A 21,670-nucleotide genomic window follows, 5' to 3' on the forward strand; every position below is an offset into this window, starting at 1 on the left:
ATCAAAGAGTCCCTCGAATTACCGTCTCTAGAAACACGACGACTGTTAGCACTGCTTTCCCACTTCCACGGATTGTATCATACCCCGTCATCCTTTACAGCATCCCATATCAAACCCCCACAAAAATGTTTTCCCCGCCTCGACCATCCCTTCAAAGTGCGTCCCATGTTTGCACGTACGAATCTCCTGCGACAATCACCGCTCTTTCTAGCTATTCATCACTGGAATAAGCTGCCAAAAGAAATTGCTTCTATACGTGATCATGACTCATTTGTTAGTAATTTGAAGCGCAGTTTTACGCATGTTGGGTAAAAGCAGAATTTTATGCCTTTGACGCATTGTAAGTGTACCTACATGCTTTGTACGGAGTGTTGTTGTTGTTGTTTTCATCATGTATGCAATTCTCTTTCCTTTTTTTCTTTTTATATTTCCTTGTTGTATTCGGTGATCTTTACCACGGTGTTCTATATTGCCTTCCCCCCCCCTAATTGGGTTTGAAATTTCCTGTTGTTAACCCCCCCCCCCCCTATGTAATGCCCATAAGGGCCTTTAGGGTATTTGAATAAAAAAAGCATATAAAGAAATCAAAACTACAGAAATCAATTATATATACGGACTCCCTTAGTGTTGTGAAGGCCTTGATGTCTTTCTGTAGCCACAAAAATCCGGTAATTAATGAACTCTACTCCGTACTGTGTAAAGCATATATATCTAACCAACATGTGATAATATGCTGGGTGCCTGGACATAGGGGCATCGAGGGAAACGTACTAGCGGACCAGATGGCCACATCAATTTCATCGCATGCAGTTCATCCTACTGCTTCGGTCCCTGTCACAGACCTGAAGCCTTTCTTAAGAAGGAAACTACGAAACCACTGGCAACGCATGTGGGACGAAGAAATAAATAATAAACTGCATGTAATAAAGCCACAATTAGGTTTCTGGCCTGCTGTAACAAAATCCCGCTGGACAGATGTCCTATTCTGCCGTCTAAGAATAGGACACACTTATGGCACACATAACTTCTTACTCACGGGAAACGAGCCTCCAACCTGTGGTAGATGCGGGGAGAGGCTGACCGTCCTCCACGTCCTACTGGAGTGTCGGGAAGCCGAATCCGAAAGAAAAAAACATTTTCTCTTAGCATACCGGCACCACATCCCCCTTCATCCTGTTATGTTACTTGGTCCAGAACCACTCTTTGACACCAACGCCGTCCTAGGTTTTTTGAAAGATGTTGTGTTGCGTGTTATTAGCCCCACACGTTCGTAGCGCTTCCTCTCTTCAGAGGATGCCGCTGCGATAATTATTTTGAATAGCACATGCATCTAGGCCCTTGTGGTTCAAGGGCTCTGGCGAGGCAGTGGTGCTGTAAGCAATTTAACATCTCGCATGTTTTAAACAATGCATCATTCTTTTACGATGGATTTTAATGTTCATAGGATTCGTCATTAGTCATCGTCATAATTTTATAGCACGTAGATTTTACGCACTTTACAGCGATTATTTTTAGGCCACTTTACAGCCAAGTCACATCTTCCATAATACATCGTTAACACTACCACTTGTCATGGCGCTCTTTGGCCAAACCTGGCCCTTGCGCCACAAAATACCACACATCATCATCATCTAGCGCTATGCTTTGGTTTAGTTAGTCGGATTTCCCCCGTCGATGCCAGTTGAAGCACACCGCACACTGCAAAGCCGCACGGCTCTAGCCACACTGCAAGGGAGTCATTTTTACTCCCGTCGTTTACCCACATCTTGTTGCATTTCGTTACGTTGACATTTACAGGAGTGGGGAGAAATCCCATTGCGTCAGCAGGGTCAACGGCCCTCGCATTGCTTTGTTTTATTTGGACAGCAGGATTCCCCCGGTCCATGCCAGTTGAAGCAAGCTGGACAGTGCAAAGCCGCACTGCTCTAGCCGCACCTCAAGGGAGTTATAGTTATTCCCGTCGTTTACCCACACCTTGTTGCATTTCTTCATGTTGACATTTAGAGCACTGTGTAGAAATCACATTGCGTAAGCATGGTCAATGGCCCCGCAATGCTTTCTTTAATTAGACAGTCGGATTCATCCGGTCCGTGCCACTGGAACCACACCTCACAGTACAAAGCCGCACTGCTCTATCCACACTTCAAGGGAGTCATTGTTACTCCCGTCGTTTAGCCACACCTTCTTCCATTTCTTTACGTTGACATATACAGCACTGGGCAGAAATCAGATCGAGCCAGCATGATCAACGGCCCCCGCAATGTTTTGTTTTAATTATACAGTCGGATTCATCCCGTCCATGCCAGTGTAACCCCAACGCACTGTGCAAAGCCGCACTGCTCTAGCCACACTGCAAGGGAGTCATTGTTACTCCCGGCGTTTACGCACACCTTGTTGCATTTCTTTACGCTGACATTTACAGCACTGGGCAGAAATCCCATTGCGTCAGCATGGTCAACGGCCCTCGCAATGCTTTGTTTTAATTGGACATAAGATTCCCCTGGTCCATGCGAGTTGAAGGAAGCCGGACAGTGCAAAGCCGCACTGTTCTAGCCGTATACTCTTTATTCTTTTCCCCTTTGATGTTACAGGGGTAGCCGTGTTGAAGCCAGGAACAATAAAGTAGGCCGAAGTTGGCCACTTTCAGAAGGCTTCATGGAATTTTCCAAGTCACCTTAACTTGCAGTTGGTATGTGTTTCTTGCTGTCGTCCCCTGTTGGCCTCAACAGGCTCACAAGAAGCCTTCCTCGGTTTTTAAAAATAACAAGAGAGTTAAAAGCCAAAAGGCACAAAAAAGTTAAGCATGCTGAAAAAAGTGAAAAAGGACGAGCCGACGGGACTACAACATCAAGGCGATGCTCTCGCGCAGATGGCAGAGCACCGGAGAGTCATTGTGCGCATTCGTTTCTTGCCGATGGGGCCAGCTAAGTGGCCGGAAATATAGAATGTATTTGACCAATAAAAACAATGCAGCAGCTGGAAAAATGTACGAACGTGAAAGCAACATAGAGTGTACATGTTTATATAGGCAGATAATTCGTGTACCTTTTAGAAAGACTATTGTAGACCTAAAGTTATGTAAATTGCTAGTAAGGATCATAATGATTTAACCGTGATCCCTAAGTTGTAGACTTAAAGATCACCAGGAGACCTATAAAGCTATGTTTATCTATGACGCCATCAAGCTGCCCTGTTGTCGTTACCTGTAACATTATTACCTAGAATTACCTGTTAAATTACATTACCTATTATCAATACCTATACTGCAAACCTATTACCATTAGCTACGCCTATTACCGTTACCTATTACCGTTACCTAGCACAGGAGCTGAACGAATTTTTAGTAAGTTAGGGTGGGCTTCCGAAAAAAAACTAGTCAGTATTAGATGATCTAAAAATATTATTAATAATAATAATAAAAATGATACGCGGTTTGAAAGACAAGGATGGCCTCAAGACTGCTGCCAGCTCCCCAGATCAAGCGATCAATTTCTTGGAAAAACGGTTGAGGCAGATGAGACTGCCAACCAATGTGCGTGCCACAAGCCAGGCCAATTTCCACTCCTTTAAGCCAATTTCTTTGGCAGCCCTCTTGGTGCTGGGACAAAGGAGACCGCATGCGTCAAACGCCAGCCCTAGGACCTTCACCCCTTTCCAGGGCACTGGGCCTGAAGTACCGGCACCAAGGCCTGGTACTTCTGGCGTTTAGCAGCACACATGCCTTCTAGTGTTTCTGTTCTGGCATCCCAAGCGATTGCCACATCCAAAATGAATGCTTTTTCCTTGAGCTCGAGAACAATGTCAGGCCTAAGCCTGACACCGTCCCCGGTCACAAGGAGGCGCTCGCTCGAAATCTCAGCATCCTTGTGCTTTTCCCGCAGTTTACTGATGATTGCCTGAGAAATGAAGTTATGCCAAGAGCAACGCGGCTCGTGGACGGATGGACACACCTGGAGGATACGGAAAGTGGTTTCCTGTGCCTGATGGCACCTTCTACAAAGCGTGGACGAATCGCTATTCGAATGTCGATTAGAGAGCGTCCTAGTTAGAAATAAATTGGTACGGGGCGCAGGGAGCGGATGCGATCACCATCTCCCATGTACCTAGTATCTGGCCGAAGCCACCCATTTCCAACCGGATCGCTCTCAAAAGCAAAGAGGCTTTTGTTTGTATAATTTTTTTTCCAGTCCTCCAAGTGTGTTTTGCGCGCCGGCTGTAGAGCTTTTTGCAAGGATTTAGGCTCTAGAAGGCCAGCCGCTATTCCCATTTTTTCTTCAAGGGCCTCCCGGTCTCTACGAAGCGAACCTTCCAGCACCGCGTCCACGATTGGGGAGCCTAGGCGTTGGAGCCGAGCGAATGCTTTTACCTGGCATTCAGCCGCCACTCGCGATAGCTCAAGCACGCCGAGCCCCCCTGCTCGATGAGGAGTATGTATGATAATGTCAGGAAAGGATGCAGGGAGATGAAGGATTCGCTTTAGCTTCTGGCGTATGTCGCGGTCTAGTTTCCTGGTTAGCGATTGAACTGTCAGAGAGCTGGAGGCTGCATACATCAATTTTGGAACCAATAAGGTTGAAATGCATTTAAGTTTCTGGAATGGCTTCAATTGAGCCGAATGGATTAGATTGAGATCCCGTCGAATGGTATGAATTGAAGCCGTCGGGTGCTTGTTTACAAAAAGGTCGACTCCCAGGTATGGAACAGGTTCGTTACGACCTTTTGGAACGATCATGGCATCCCCAATTTTTAGGTCAGGAATGCCATAGTCGAACCATTTCAACCTGTGGGAGTCGAACCGCCAACCAAAATATTTGGTTTTGAGTGGATTTAGTGCCAATCCGATTTTTTTGAAGTGCCTCTCTGCAACCTCCAGGTTTCTGTTCAGTTCTTCATATGACGATGCGACAAAGAGCAGGTCATCGGCATATGCCATAGCAGCGATCGTCTGACCGTTGATAGCATAGCCGAATGCCGAGGAGTTCAGGTCGTTTAATACGGGGTCTAGAGTGAGATTAAAGATAAACGGAGACAGCGGGTCGCGCTGGTTAATCCCCCTTTGGACATACACTCGGATATTTTCCGACTTTCCTCTATAAGAAAAGGAGGTTGCCTGGGAAGTGCACATATCTCTGATGATTTCCAGGTAAGCGATATGGCAACCGCCCTCCTCCAGGGCCGTGAAGAGGGCTTGATGACTGATTGAATCAAAGGCTTTCCGCAGATCAAGAGAGGCTGAGAAAAGCGGCCTGTGGAATTTCTTTGGATACCTCATGATTCCCTGTAAAAGGAGAAGTTTTGATTGCGCGGCCCTGTCGGGAGAAAAGCTACTTTGTAGTTTATTAAAGTTATAGGAATCTTGTAACCTCATCAAAAGCAGTCTAGAGAAAGTACGAACAATCACTGAGCTAATAGTTATTGGGCGAAGTTCAGCCGCAGAGGCCGCATCGCAACTTTTGGAAATGAAGATTGTCTTAGACTGTCTGAAGTCATCAGGCAAACGCCGGAAACACAAAATTATTAAGGATGATCGTCCATATGGCATTCGGGATTTTTTTCATCTCTCGGACGGTTAGGCCATCCGGACCTGGTGCCGAGCACACGCCCATGTTTTTCATAACCATTTCAACTTCGTCCTCGGAAAAAAGGCTGGCTTCCTGAGGTAAGGAATTCGCTTTTATACCTACTTTATCTACATTTATTGACTCCGATCCCAAGATGTCATCAAAGATGCTGCGGATCTCGCTCATTTCGATTTCGTCAAGTTCCCCCTGCTGACACACTAATTCTTCTAAAAGAACCTTCGGGCCTAGGTTGTACAGACGCTGGTGTTCTTTAAATTGCCGCCGTTTGAATTCTCTGGACTTTTCATTTTTGTTTAGAATTAGGCGGTCTTTGGCGTTCTTCGCCTGTTTCTGTTTTCTGTGCTTCGCTCCAAAATGTCTGTAAATGATGGCCAGATCCGCCATTGTTATTGGGGTATTGCAAGCGTTTTCCGCTAGCCCTGGATAATTAATATTATAGTCTAAGAAGATCTGGGTGACATCCTCTTCATCCGATGAGTCTACCGTGGGAGGCGCTTCATTATCGTAGTTCTCCTCAGGAGACAAGGTGCAGGGCTTACTATTATTGTCAGTTTGACAGAGCTCAGACTCTTTGGCTAATAGGTCTCTATATCGTTCACTCTTCCTTAGACCCTTAATTGCTTCTAAGGATCTTGACGGATAGACAGCGGCTAATTTTTTATTTATGTGTTTCTCACCGGGAGGAAGGGACAGCTCGGCCCTGGCCAGAATCAGTATCTGCGGCGTCGTCCACCTGCAGTAAGAGCTTGCAGCAGGCACCGCTGCCGACCTTACTCTACCCTGCCCTCCTGAATCCGGATTCGGAGGCGTATTTGCAAGTGACCCGAGCGGCTGAATTAAGTTGATGTTGCTAAAAGACTCATCAAGACTATTACTGGGTGATTTACTTGTTTCTGAGGCAGGAAGGACCGAAGACGTCGGACTGCACCCGTCCCGGAAAGAAAGGCCGTTGCGCGAGTTTGAAGCAGGTATAGGCCTTGGGCCTTGCTCGTGGATCGGAATTACATCGCCACCACTCTCCTCGCTCTGTGCCCCGTTCCCATGACCATCGGGGTGGCCGGCTTGTGAGGTCAAAGGCTGGGGAGCAGGCGTACTAAGCTGAGCCAGGTGCTCATCGAACCCCCCTCCGGCCAGAGTGGGTGAGAGAAGTCCAGCAGCGCTGTCCCCAGCTAGCCGGCAAACCCGTTCGTCATGACAGCTTTCTGATATCGAAAAAGAATACTCGACTGTATCCCCCTGAGCAGCTCCAGCGTATGCAAGGTCGCGAGCATCGTTTTGCTTTGCACACCCTGGGGCATACCGGCATCGCCGGCAGGGGGCAGTGTGCGTGGGACATTGTCTCCACTAGGCCCAGGGGGAGATGACATGTCCCAACTAGAGGTGGAGGAGAGGGACACGGACAAATTCATGGATCGGACTGACTTCCTGTGTGCTTTGGCCCCCACCGAAGGATGCGAGCCCCCCGTCCCCGGTCCACCACGCATAGAGATTTCAACTCTGTCTCTTTCCGGTATATTAGATTCAAATTGTAAAAATTCAGCCGATCGAATTAGGGATGCTACGTCCGCCGCCGAACGTGCCGGAAGATTGAAACTTAATTGATATGCACTGGCAAGCGAACCCAGCTGTGCCCGTGCGGCGACGACTGCGCGCATCTCCCGCTCCGACCAAGCCGGCTGACCTCCCCCTTCCGGAGTGCCCTTTCCCAAACCACCCCTGTTTTCATTTTGGTGACTGACTTGTTTTGCTTTACAACACTTGTCTCCTGAGTCTCCTGAAGCCATATGCCCGGAGTTTGTTGTAGTGTCTTTATTATTAATAATGCTACAACTACTGTGGCTTCCACCGGTCGAGGGCCGCGAATCGAAAATATTGTTACGGCATTTAGTGAAGTGGGCTGATGCCGATTGAGAGGTGCTGTAACTAAGTGAGTTGCAGCTGCTGCATTGCCATGTTAGTCTTCTTGTGTTTGTTAATGACATGCTGCTCGACCTTTACCCTTGAGGAAAATTGTGCCGCACGTATAGGGCATACATTACGAGGAGGCGGGAAGCTAAGGACTAGTTCCTCGCTTTGGGTTTTGGACATTAAAGAAGCACTCTTCATTTCTTCGGAGCTTACTTGGGATTTCCGCCGGCTAACTAGGCTCTCCACACTTGAGCTTGTATCTGTTAGCGAGGAGTCTTCGTTCTGAGAACAGTATGTGAAATGGGCTGCAACCGATCGTGACGAAACTAGGAACGTACATAAGCTACATCTCCACTTAATTATGAGCCCATGACCACTTTCGGAGTGCCTCTCACGTGGTGCCATTCTGCGATCGCTAAACCTGCAAAGATCGCAGTCCAAATTAGAGTGAGAGTACATTAGTATGTGAAAGTTAGAAGCCATTTGTAATTAGGAGAGTGAGATCAGGAATAAGCGAGAGATCAGGGATAAGGGAAGGGCGTCATAGTTACTCCCGTCGTTTACCAGCACCTTGTTGCATTTCTTCAAGTTGTCATTTTGGAGCACTGGGCAAAAATCAGATTGAGCCAGCATGGCCAACGGCCTCCGCAATGCTTCGTTGAAGCACACCGGACAGAGCAAAGCCACACTTCTCTAGCCGCACCTCAAAAGAGTCATATTTACACCAATCGTTTACCAATGCCTTGTTGCATTTCTTTACGTTGACATTTGGAGCACTGGGCAGAATTCACATTGCGTCAGCATGGTCAACGGCCTTCGCAATGCTTTGCTTTAAATGCACAGCCGGATATCCCCGGTCCATGCCAGTTGAAAAACGCTAGACAGTGCAAAGCCGCACTGCACTAGCCGCACCTGTAGGGAGTAATAGTTACTCCCGTCGTTTACCCACGCCTTGCTTCATTTCTTCACGTTGACATTCGAAGCACTGCGCAAAAATCACATTGCGTCAACATGGTCAACGGCTACCACTATGCTTTGTTTTAGTTAGACAGTGGGATTTCCCCGGTCCATGCCAGTGGAAGCACACCGCACACTGCAAAGCCGCATTGCTCTAGACACACTGCAAGAGAGTCATTTTTACTCCCGTCGTTTACCCACATCTTGTTGCATTTCTTCACGTTGACATTTACAGCACTACCCAGAAATTCCATTGCGTCGGCATGGTCAACGGCCCTCGCATTGCTTTGATTTATTTGGACAGTCAGATTCCCCCAGTCCATGCCAGATAATGCAAGCCGGACAGTTCAAAGCTGCACTGCTTTAGCCGCAACCGCAGCCGCATTGCATCAAGGGAGCCATAGATACTCCCGTCGTTTACACACACCTTGTTGCATTTCTTCGCATTGACATTTAGAGCGCTGGGCAGAAATCACATTCTGCCAGCATGGTCAACGGCCCCCGAATGCTTTGTTTTAATTAGACAGTCGGATTCATCCTGTCCATGCCAGTTCAAGCAAACCGGACAGTGCAAAGCCGCACTGCTCAAACAGCATTGCAAGGGAGTCATTGTTACTCCCGTCGTTTACACACACCTTCTTACATTTCTTTACGTTGACATATGCAGCATTGGGCAGAAATCACATTAAGTCAGCATGGTCAACGGCCTCCGCAACATTCTAGGCGCCCCTCAAAGGAGTCATAGTTACTCCAGTCTTTACCAATGCCTTAATGCATTTCTTAACGTTGACGTTTAGAGCACTGGACAGAATTCACATTGCATCAAAATGGTCAACGGCCCTCGCAATACTTTGTTTTAAATGGACAGTCGAATTCCCCCGGTACATGCCAGTTGAAACACACCGGACAGCTCAAAGCCGCACAGCTTTAGCCACACTACAAGGGAATCATTGTCACTCCCGTCCTTTACCCACACCGTGTTGCATGTCTTTACGTTGACATTTACCGCACAGGGCAGAATTCCCATTGCGCCAGCATGGTCAACAGCCCTCACAATGCTTTGTTTTCTTTGGACAGTCGGATTCCCCCGGTACATGCCAGGTGAAGCAAGCCGGACAGTGTAAGGCCACACTGCTCTAGCCGCACCTCAAGGGAGTCATAGCTACTCCCGTCGTTTACCAATGCCATGTTGCATTTCTTAACGTGGACATTTAGAGCACGGGGCAGAATTCACATTGCGTCAGCATGGTCAACGCCCTTCGCAATGCTTTGTTTTAAATGGTCAGCCGGATTTCCCAGTCCATGCCAGTTGAAGAACGCATGACAGTGCAAAGCCGCAATACGCTAGCCGCACCTGTAGGGAGTAAAAGTTACTCCCGTCGTTTACCCACACCTTGATACAGTTCTTCACGTTGACATTTGAAGCACTGCGCAAAAGCCACATTACGTGAACATGGTCAACGGCCACAGCTATGCTATGCTTTAGTCAGACAGTCGGATTTCCCCGGTCCATGCCAGTGGATGCACACCGCACAGCACAAAGCCGCACAGCTTTAGCCAGACTGCAAGGATATCATTGTTACTCCCGTCGTTTACCCACACCTTGTTGCATTTCTTAAGTTGACATTTATAGCACTGGGCAGAAATCACATTGCGTCACCATGATCAATGGCCCCCTAAATGCTTTGTTTTAATTAGACATCCGGATTCATCCGGTCCATGCCAGTGGAAATACACCGCACAGTGCAAAGCCACACTGCTCTAGAGACACTGCAACGGATTCATGGTTACTCCCGTCCTTTACCAATGCCTAGTTGCATTTCTTAACATTGACGTTTAGATCACTGGGCAGAATTCACATTGCGTCAGCATGGTCAACCGCTACCGAAAAGATTTCTTTTATTTGGAACGTCGGATTCCCCCGGTCCATGCGAGTTGAAGCAAGCCGGACAGTGCAAAGCCGCACTGCTTTAGCCGCACCTGTAGGGAGTAATAGTTGCTCCCGTCGTTTACCCCCACCTTGTTGCAGTTCTTTACGTTGACATTTTGGAGCACTGGGCAGAAATCACATTGCGTCAGCATGGTCAACGGCTACCGCAATGCTTTGTTTTATTTAGACAGTGGCATTCCCCTGGTTCATGCCAATGGAAGCACACCGCACAGTGCAAAGCCGCACTGATCTAGCCACACTGCAAGGCAGTCATTTTTACTCCCATCGTTTACCCACACCTTGGTGCATTTCTTTACGTTGACAGTTACTGCACTGGGGTCAGCAGGGTCAACGAACCTCACAGTGCTTTGATTTAATTGGATAGTCGGATTCCCCCGGTCCATGCCAGTTGAAGCACATTCACAGTGCAAAGCCGCAATGCTCTAGCCACACGGCAAGAGAGCCATTTTTACTCCCGTCGTTTACCCACACCTTGTTGCATTTCCTTACGTTGACAATTACACCACTGGGCAGAAATCTCATTGCGTCAGCATGGTCAACGGCCCCCGCAATGCTTTGTTTTAATTAAACTGTCGTATTCCACCGGTCCGTGCCAGTTGAAGCACACCAGATAGCGCAAAGTCACACAGCTCTAGCCGCACCTCAAAGGAGTCATATTTACACCAGTCGTTTACCAATGCCTTGTTGCATTTCTTAACGTTGAGATTTAGAGCACAGTGCAGAAATCACATTGCGTCAGCATGGTCAACGGCTACCGAAATGATTTCTTTTATTTGGAACGTCGTATTCCCCCGGTCCATGCGAGTTGAAGGAAGCCGGACAGTGCAAAGCCGCGCTGCTTTAGCCGCACCTGTAGGGAGTAATAGTTGCATCCGTCGTTTACCCACACCTTGTTGCAGTTCTTTACGTTGAAATTTTGGAGCACTGGGCAGAAATCACATTGAGCCAGCATGATCAACGGACCCCGCAATGCTTTGTTTTAGTTAGACAGTCGGATTTCCCTGTCCATGCCAGTTGAAGCACACCGCACACTGCAAAGCCGCACTCCTCTAACCACAATGCAAAGAAGACATTTCTACTCCCGTCGTTTACCAACATCTTGTTGCATTTCTTTACGTTGACATTTACAGCACTGGCAAGATATCCCATTGCGGTAGCGTGGTCGACGGCCCTCGGAATGATTTGTTCTATTTGGACAGTCGGATTCCATGCCGGTTCAAGCAAGCCGGACACTGCAAAGCCGCACTGCTCAAGCCGCACCTCAAGGGTGACATAGTTACTCCTGTCGTTTACCCACACCTTGTTGCATTTCTTCACGTTGTCATTTAGAGCACTGAGCAGAAATCACTTTGAGCCAGCATGGTCAATGGTTACCACAATGCTTTGTTTTCTTTAGACAGTCGGATTCATCCGGTCAATGCCATTGTAACCACACCACACAGTGCAAAGATACACTGCTCTAATCACACTGCAAGGGAGTCATAGTTACTCCCGTCGTTTAGCCACACCTCGTTGCATTTCTTCACGTTGACATTTAGAGCACTGGGCAGAAATCAGATTGCGCCGGCATGGTCAACGGCCCCCGAATTCATGGTTTTATTTATACAGTCGGATTCAACCGGTCCATGGCAGTTGAAGAACGCCAGAAAGTGCAAAGCCGCATTGCTCTAGCTGCACCTCAAAGGAGTCATAGTTATTCTAGTAGTTTACCCACACCTTGGTGCATTTCTTTACGTTGACAGTTACTGCACTGGGGTCAGCAGGGTCAACGAACCTCACAATGCTTTGATTTAATTGGATAGTCGGATTCCCCCGGTCCATGCCAGTTGAAGCACATTCACAGTGCAAAGCCGCAATGCTCTAGCCACACGGCAAGAGAGCCATTTTTACTCCCGTCGTTTACCCACACCTTGTTGCATTTCCTTACGTTGACAATTACAGCACTGGGCAGAAATCTCATTGCGTCAGCATGGTCAACGGCCCTCGCAATGCTTTGTTGTGAATGGACAGCCGGATTCGCCCGGTCTATGCCAGTTGAAGCACACCGGACAGCTCAAAGCCGCACTGCTTTAGCCACACTGCAAGGGAATCATTTTTACTCCCGTCGTTTATCAACACCTTGGTGCATTTCTTCACGTTGAGATTTGAAGCACTGCGCAGAAATCACATTGCGTCAGCATGGTCAACGGCTACTGCAATGCTTTGTTTTAATTAGACAGTCGGATTCCCCCGGTACTAGCCAGTGGAAGCAAACCGCACAGTGCAAAGACGCACTGCTCTAGCCACACTGCGAGGGAGTCATTTTTACTCCCGTTGTTTACACACAGCTTGTTGCATTTCTTTTCATTGGCATTTACAGCACTGGGCAGAAATTCCATTGCATCAGCATGATCGACGGCCCTCGCAATGCTTTGTTTTATTTGGACAGTCGGATTTCCCCGGTCCATACCAGTTTGAGCACACCGGACAGCGCAAAGTCGCACAGCTGAAGCCGCACCACAAGGGAGTCATAGTTACTTCCGTCGTTTACCCACAGCTCGTTGCATTTCTTCACTTTGACATTTACAGCACTGGGCAGAAATCACATTGCGCCAGCATGGTCAACGGCCCCCGAATGCATTGTTTTATTCAGAAAGTCGGATTCAACCGGTCCATGCCAGTTGAAGAACGCTAGACAGTGCAAAGCCGCGATGCTCCTGCCGCACCTCAAAGGAGTCATGGTTACTCCAGTCGTTTACCAACGCCTTGTTGCATTTCTTAACGTTGACGTTTAGAGCACTGGGCAGAATTCCCATTGCGTCAGCATGCTCAACGGCCCTCGCAATGCTTTGTTTTATTTGGACAGTCGTATTCAACTGGTCCATGCCAGTTGAAGCATACCGGACAGCGCAAAGCCACACTGCTCTAGCTGCACCTCAAAAGAGTCATATTTAATCCAGTCGTTTACGAATGCCTTGTTGAATTTCTTAACGTTGACATTTAGAGCACTGGGCAGAAATGGCATTGCGTCACCATGGTGAACCGCTATCGCAATGCTTTGTTTTAATTAGACAGTCGGATTCCCCCGGTCCATGCCAGTGGAAGAACACCGCACATTGGAAAGCCGCACTGCTCTAGCCACTCTGCAAAGGAGTCATTATCACTCCCGTCGTTTAGCCACACCTTGTTGCATTTCTTTACGTTGACATTTACAGCACTGGGCAGAAATCACATTGAGCCAGCATGGTCAACGGCCCTCGCAATGCTTTGTCTTAATTAGACAGTCGGATTCAGCCGCTCCATGTCAGCTTAAGCACACCGGACAGCGCAAAGCCGCACTGCTCTAGCCGCACCTCCAAGGAGTCCAAGTTACTCCAGTCGTTTATCAATGCCTTGTTGCATTTCTTCACGTTGATATTTAGAGCACTGGGCAGAAATCACATTGCGCCAGCGTGGTCAACGGCCCCCGAATGCTTTGTTTTAATTAGACATTCGAATTTAACCGGTCCATGCCAGTGTAACCACACCGCACAGTGCAAAGCCGCACTGCTCTTGCCACACTGCAAGGGAGTCATTGTCACTCCCTTCGTTTACCCACACATTCTTGCATTTCCTCACGTGTCATTTTGGAGCACTGCGCAGAAATCACATTGAGCCAGCATGGTCAACGGTCCCCCCAATTCTTTTTTTTAATTAGTCAGTCGGATTCAACCGGTCCATGCTAGTTGAAGCACCCCGGACAGCGCAAAGCCACATTGCTCTAGCCGTACCTCAAAGGAGTCATATTTACACCAGTCGTTTACCAATGCCTTGTTGCATTTCTTAACGTCGACATTTAGAGCACTGGGCAGAATTCACATCTCGTCAGCATGGTCAACGGCCTTCGCAATGCTTTCGAACTCTGGATCAGATGTTTTACAAGGGTCTATATGCAGCTATGAAATATTGCATGCGACATGTTTCACTGTTTCGATTCATCGACGCGTCGGCACGACGTAATGCTTTCCCAGTGTTGCTGCACAGCTGTCACAATGATATACGGCTAATAAAAAGCTTAGCAACGTTTGGTTTTCTTATCTTCACATACAAACAGTTCGACTCATGAACAATTTACGTTCCCCGAGCGAATCGCCTGGAGTGTGTGGTACGTTCAACGCCACTAATGAAGAATGTATCGGCACGATGTAATGCTTTGCCATTAAAGTCATCCGACAGGAAACCTCACTTACAAACGTATCCCCCGTGACTATCAGTTTTTTTATATGCTAGACGTCGCAACAAAGCGCAACAAACACACCTCGAACAGCGTTCTTTGCCGCGTCAGCCACGCATGCTGTCGATACTGTACTGCCAGCTAGGCTAAGGACGAACGGGGCAAGCAACGTTCTCCCCCTTAGTACCTAGGCGAGGAAAAATTTCAATGACGGAAAGTCCCTCATGTTATCTCGCAACTTTATCTCCTCACACATGCGCAGAAAGAACAGTTAAATCCAATTTTGATGCGCTCGTGGGTGGCTGCACTGAGGGAACATGGTTTGAAAACATTGATAAAGCCAACTTAGATCGCTGAGTATAGGCCAATGTGTACATACGTTCACTAGGGTTACCCGCAGTGGTTGCTCAGTGGCTATGGTGTTAGGCTGCTGAGCACGAGGTCGCGGGATCGAATCCCGGCCACGGCGGCCGCATTTCGATGGGGGCGAAATGCGAAAACACCCGTGTACTTAGATTTAGGTGCACGTTAAAGAACCCCAGGTGGCCGAAATTTCCAGATTCCTCCACTACGGCGTGCCTCATAATCAGAAAGTGGTTTTGGCACGTAAAACCCCCTAATTTAATTTTTTTTTCACTAGGGTTGAGGATTGGGTGAGTTGGTATTGCATTTTAAAACTGGTAAAGCGCAACATAGAAAGGAAGAAACAAGCCGAGCCGGCCCGATAAAGGAACTCTATCTGGCACGCTCGGCTTGTTTCTTCCTTTTTATCTTGCGCTGTACCAGTTTTAGAGTGTACATAAGTGCCGCTCTTCAACGAACACCTTTCATGCCAACATTAGTCACTGTGATGGGGGACTGGGTAGGTGCCGCTGTTTAAAGAAACTATTTGACGCCGACTTGGATTACTTGGTCTGTGCTGATCTTCAATGTATCTCTCTGATGGGAACTTGGGCCACTGAGCATGGGCCAGTTGGCGTGTTCACTTTGACGCCAACGTGGTTAACTAGTAGGTGCCACTGGTAATGTTCCGCGCTAGACTGGCGAAAAAAATCCCTTCGGTTTTGCCGATATTGAGCGGAATCGAACCCATGTCATACGGGTTCCTCAAGAACAATATCCCATCGTTTTACAGGCTGCGCCACAAATTCACTGGCTATGTATTGCTTTTCAATGAACGTATTTCATCCCAATGCTTTAGGAAGCTGCTCCATGAATGCACAGAGTATGTGCCGGTCTTCAATGAACTTCATGCTAACTTGGGTCGCTGAATACGTGACACTGAGTGTGCGGCAAGAGACGAAACAATTCTCAGAGTTCACAGGCGCCGGCGTTTCTCGTATTAGAGGCCACGCGCGGACTTCTCAGCATCACCACTAGATGGCGCAGCGTCTCCGGAAAGAAGCGCGAGCCCGGTGGTCGCATGACGCGTTTCTCAACGTTCGCACGCACTGGCGCGCCGTTAATTTCGGAAGCCACGTATAGGCTCCCTATTGAAAAAAATATGTAAACGAGAATATACGTGAAATGTACCCGATTTCTGGTAGACTGAATGAGTTCTCGTACACTGGACGATTTCTCGTAAACTGAGCGATATCTCGTAAATTGAACGAGTTCTCGTATTACACGTGTGTAGGAGGTCGCGTTCTTGCCACTGAACGAGGTTCTCGTACATCATGAACGAGTTTGTACGAGCTGAGCGCATACAAGATGAACGCGCTTGTACGTCCTGCGAGAGTATGAGCTCTGAAAAATATTGGCACCTCCTTTTCATATTTACTATGATAATGCTAATACAATTCTTGTCAGTGCAACCTTGAGGACAACGAGCTTGTGCGAAGATATATGACTATTAATGCAATTTCTATAAGACCACACGCGTCCGCGAACTCACCGCTAACTTCATTCTTTCCTTCCCTCCTTTCGCCCTGTCATCTTTGTTTTCCCCTTCCCATTCCCCTGGTGTAGTGTAGCCAACCGGACGTTATTCTGGTTAACCTCCCTGCCTTCTGCTTTTCTCTTTTCCTTCTCCTTGTAAGTGCACGATAATTTGTGCTGACCTTACTACAGTGTTGTTTTGCTGTAACGATTTGTTCACAATTCTACAGTAAAGAATAATTCTGAGTTGAAAAAAGGTCAGATGAAGTAATGGCTCGTACTTGTAAATAAAAGAGTACGCTTTATGCAGGTTTGTTCTGCCCACCCATTCAAATTTTATTATTAGTAATGTCTTCCGAATTTAAGTAAGAGCATATCATACATTTCCCAAGCGTTGTTTATTGGACTGTCTAATGATGCTTTAATACACCCAGTCTGCTGACAGATGACCATTGGATTGTGTTGCTTGAGTGAGACCTTGCAGGGCGCCTGAAAAAGTAAAGCCAACAATTTCTTTTTACTTATGCGATAAGATAACATACAGGCAAAATCAGTTTCGCCTACATTCACACAGGTAAGAATGCTTCAGCGTTCAGATCATATGGCGTACTGAAGAAAGTTTGTAAAATGTAAATGGTTTCCTGCAGTGTTTATGACTCCTAAAGGCACATTCAGTATTGTGCTAGAATAACCTGTCACATTAGCAGGCCGCTGGGACAACTGCTATCAAAGTAAAAAAAAAAGACAAGCACACTCTTCGATCGATTAAAATTACTAGTATTGAAGCAACAGAAGTAACAAGCCTAAAGTGTAATTTTAGAAAGCAGTACGAAAAGGTCGAGCTAAATAAATTACTTTGAAACTACCTTTCTGGCAGCAAAGTAAAAAGCGTGGTGGCGTAATGAATTTGACATTGCACTGCTTAGCCGCATGGCGCAGAATAAAATCCCAGCCACAGCGCCCACATTTCCATGCCGGCAGAATGCAAGAACAAAAGGTACATTGGGCGCACATTAAAGAACCCCGAGTGTGCAAAATTAATCCGGAGTCCCCGACGAAAGCGTCCCTCACAATCATATCGTGGTTTTGCCAGATAAAACCCCAGACTTTAATTTACTTAAGGCAAATAGTATATGCATGAGGACGAATGCTTATATAGAAACATCTGACAGCTGCTACATTTAACAAAATTTCATACTTACAAAAATAGGAAATTGTCAAATGGTTTAAATATCTACTTACGCCAAAATCTTTCCCATTAGCTTTATATGACTCATTCTGCCTCTCTTTTTTTAAACAAAATTTTATGTCCACTGCAGCTGCTCACTACACCCAAAATATTGTCACCACTCCTTAATGTGCACGGTATTGTTTCAAGAAACAGCACAAGTTTGCTTTATGACTGTTAACCTATGCAAATGATTTTCACACTTCTTGAAATCACGAACTCCTGGGCAGGATCGCTAGTCACACTGGGCCCCCTTTCATCTTTTTTTGTCCACAAAATCGTCCAGATAAGGACATTAACCTGAGTTTGCAGTTGGTAATGTATCCTGTTTCATAATGATGAATTTAGGGTGACTGAACCAAATAAAGACAAAAGAGCTCGTGTTCTGCCAGGTTAAGTTCGTGGTCTTCCTTCAGAAAGAGCTTACTGTTGGCAAGTTGCATGGCGCAGGTCACTCTCGTCAGGGTTGGGTGAATTTCCAGTCTTGAAGTTGATTGCTTTGCACAGAATGGCGGTTGCAGGTTTAGTGGGCTTGTAGGAAGACAAGCTCAAGATAACTTTGTGGTTTCAACTGGCTCTTGTGGTTTTAATACATCAAGTTATCTTGCGACTGTCTGCACAGGTAGTCCCCTAGTGCTGGCGTGAAGTTGACGTTTAGCTGTATGTCCCTGAAGACACAAATAATGATCTGCTCTATTTCGCTCCTTGTGAAGAATAGTTGAGTTTCCAACCCACTGACTTTCTGTCAGCACTGAGCTCTTGCTGCCAGTAATTTCTTCCCAGCTAGTCGAATTATCTTGAGGCCCCACGTTGCCTTCAAATGCAGACTTCTTGGATTAAGATTATTTGCTTTGCAAGTCTATTTGAAGGAAAGGTGGCACTTACAGTTTTATATTTTGGATGCGAGTGAGATGAACCGGTATGTCTCGGTGACGATGCTCTGTCAATAAGTACCGATAAAGGTGTTTTCAAGGGTTCCACGAAAACATGATTGTGAAGTTGTGGTCACTGACCAAGTAAGTGATTATCATCATGTTTGAAACGAGACAAATTTTCGCCATACATTACCTACTACACAACTAAACACAATATGTAACCCAGATTCGCCGGTTCGTTTCATTCACATGTAGAATAGCCACCAGTGCCACCTTTTCTTCAAACACACTTGAAAAGCCAGGAGACTTATTCTGAAAAGTCTACATTTGAAGACATCAGTAGCATCAGCTTGTGGCCTCAAGATAATTTAGCAAGCTGAGTACAAATTACTGACAGCACAAGTATGCCAACAGAAAATGAAGGGCACCAAAGTTGATCCCTTCTTCGCAATGTGCCTACTAAAGAGTCATTATTCACGAGTTTGTGGATGCACAACTTAATGTCGATGCTAAGGAAGCACCAGTGCAGAAAGTTGCAAAAAAAAAAGGAAACTTCATGCCCTAAGACCAATGCGCCCACTGAAACCGCAGAAGTTATGCTTACTTTGTCTTCCTACAACTATACTGAACCTAAACCTGCTGTTTTGGGCAAAGTAACAGACATCAAAACTGGTGCCTTGCCTGACTCAGAGTCATCTGCTCCGTGAATGGCGCCGTCACTGCATTTCCTTTCAAAGATGAGGCCTACACCTGCACCTTCAGTGCTCTGTACAAATTGCAAAAGCACATCCTACAAGCTTGTCCGCCTTTGTGCTAGCAAAAAACCCGTATGGGGCTCCAAAACACGTCGAACCCATGTACGCAAACTTAAAATAACAAACCTACCTTGTTCAGTGCTGAGAAATGTAGCCTCACGTCGGCTTTCCCTACAATTACTTCTCGGCTTGGCAGAAGCATTCTTTGCTCTGTAGGGTCGTCAATAAGGAAGAGGCGTGCGTCACTACTTGTGAAAAAGCATTAAACAAGAAGGTACAGCACATCGGTTTCGATGGATATCGTATAGCACTATCGTGCAGTCGACGCTACGTCAGAAAAATAAGCCATCGTGTAAATGACTGAATTTGCGACCACGTTAGCTTTATGCTAAGGTAATTTGGCAGTCACCTGGGGGTGCAAAGCTCACTTACACCATTTTGTTGGAGAACTATGCGACTGTGGCAATGTATAAGGACCATAGGGCTGGCGAGACTTTGGAGGCTTTCGTTATATGTGTAAGAAGGGAAGCTGCGAGTTGGCTCCCCCTTTAAAGGATTATTAAATAGCAAGAATGCTTATTCATCATTGTAAAACAGGTACCGTGGTAGCCATGCCATGTGGCCTTTTCGCAGTTGTGTTAGCAACATGCATTGGAGGTTTATCTGCTCTCCCCTTTCGCCTCTCGCTTTATACTGCTGTGCAAGCAGTAAAATTGGACGGTTGTTAGACTGTTATGAACTTTCACCCATTTACCTTTCTTATGAATTTTGTGCTTGGTAAGGCTTTTTCTTGGGGAAAGAGTGCTACGTTAAGGCATAAACCAGCTCCACGGAAGTTTGCAATTAAGGAGTGTAAGCATGCTCTGAAGACATGTCCGTGAGGAACATTGCAAAAAGAGCACTTCAAAAAAAAGGAACATGAGTGTATTTATTACCAAGGCCAACCATTGTGTCTTCTTCCTTAACATATTTTTGAAAACTGCAACTCAAAACTGATACTGAGGTGCAAGGTCTGCATATCATCTTACCTTGCCGATGAAGTAAATCACAGTGGTGCCTGAATGTTGTGGGACCAACTCAGATGTAGAGATCAGGGTCGGTATAAGGTAAAACTATTCCATTCTGTTTTTATTCCAGATCCGCCATCACCGCTCACTCATTGGCCCAAATCTTTCAGGCCGCGCCCATTTCGCCTGCCTGTCAACTGACGTCAGCAATGCTCAGGAACCGACACGTCAAAGAGACGTTTACGCCCTCATTATGCTTAATTATGCCGAACAAACCCGGCAAAATCGTGGGATAACTGGTGACTGCCCCGTTCTGTTTGGACTAGAAAATGGCCGCATTCCTGATTGCGCTGGCGGCGGCTGCTCGTCAGTCCGGGCGCGGGAGGAGGGAGCCCGAGGATGCGTTTGACATGCCAGACGGCCTGTTTCGGAGGCACTTTCACCTGAAGATAGAAACTGTGCGGTGGCTGTGCGACGAAGTGGCGGAGGAACTCGGAGGCGTGAGAACAACAGCGCTGGCGGAGGAGCGACAAGTGTTGTGCGCGTCGCGATTCTTCGCAACGGGCAGCTTTCAAGCTTCGGTAGGGAGCGATGAGACGATCGGCGTGACCCAGCCTGCGGTCAGCAAGTGTGTGCTATGCGTGGCGGAGGCAATCGTCCACGCCGGGGCTCGCAACAAGTGGGTCCATTCCCCGAGGACGTCGTAGGAGAAGGCGGCCATGAAGGAAGGGTTTCTTCGACGCGGCTCCATTCCCGGCGTCATCGGATGCGTGGACGGCAGCCTTATTGCCATCATCGCACCGAAGGGCGAGCAGACGGCAGCATTAATTTGCCGCGAAGGCTACTACACCCTCAACACAGTGTTCGTAAGTATCTTAATTTTTGTCTAATTCACCCGTCATAGCAACGCGTGGCTTATGTTGTGCGCGCTCTCGTCAGATCTGCGACGCAGGCATGCGGATCCTCGCCGTCGACGCTCTGCGACCAGGGTCAGACCACGACGCCTACGTCTGGAGAACTACGTGGTTGTGTCGTCGGTTCCAGGAGGAACATATTGCCAAGGCCGGCGAACACCTCCTCGGTGAACAGCGGGAAAAATTATACAGTTGCAATTCTGGCAGCATGCAGTAAAGCGTGCTCGCGCCGTAAGACAATATTGAAACCCGAACCGCTTATGTTATAGTAGGTTATTAAATGTAGGCGAGATGTAGAAATCTTTCAGTGGTATCTGCGCGAAACAAAGTGACAACACATCTGCGCTTTACTTTAAAATAATTTTTAATATGTGTGTACAGTGCACATGTGTTGTCACATTCTTTTTTACACTGATAGTCATT

The sequence above is a fragment of the Dermacentor andersoni genome, chromosome 6 (genome assembly GCF_023375885.2).
Source record: "Dermacentor andersoni chromosome 6, qqDerAnde1_hic_scaffold, whole genome shotgun sequence".
NCBI classification, from domain to species: Eukaryota; Metazoa; Arthropoda; class Arachnida; order Ixodida; family Ixodidae; genus Dermacentor; species Dermacentor andersoni.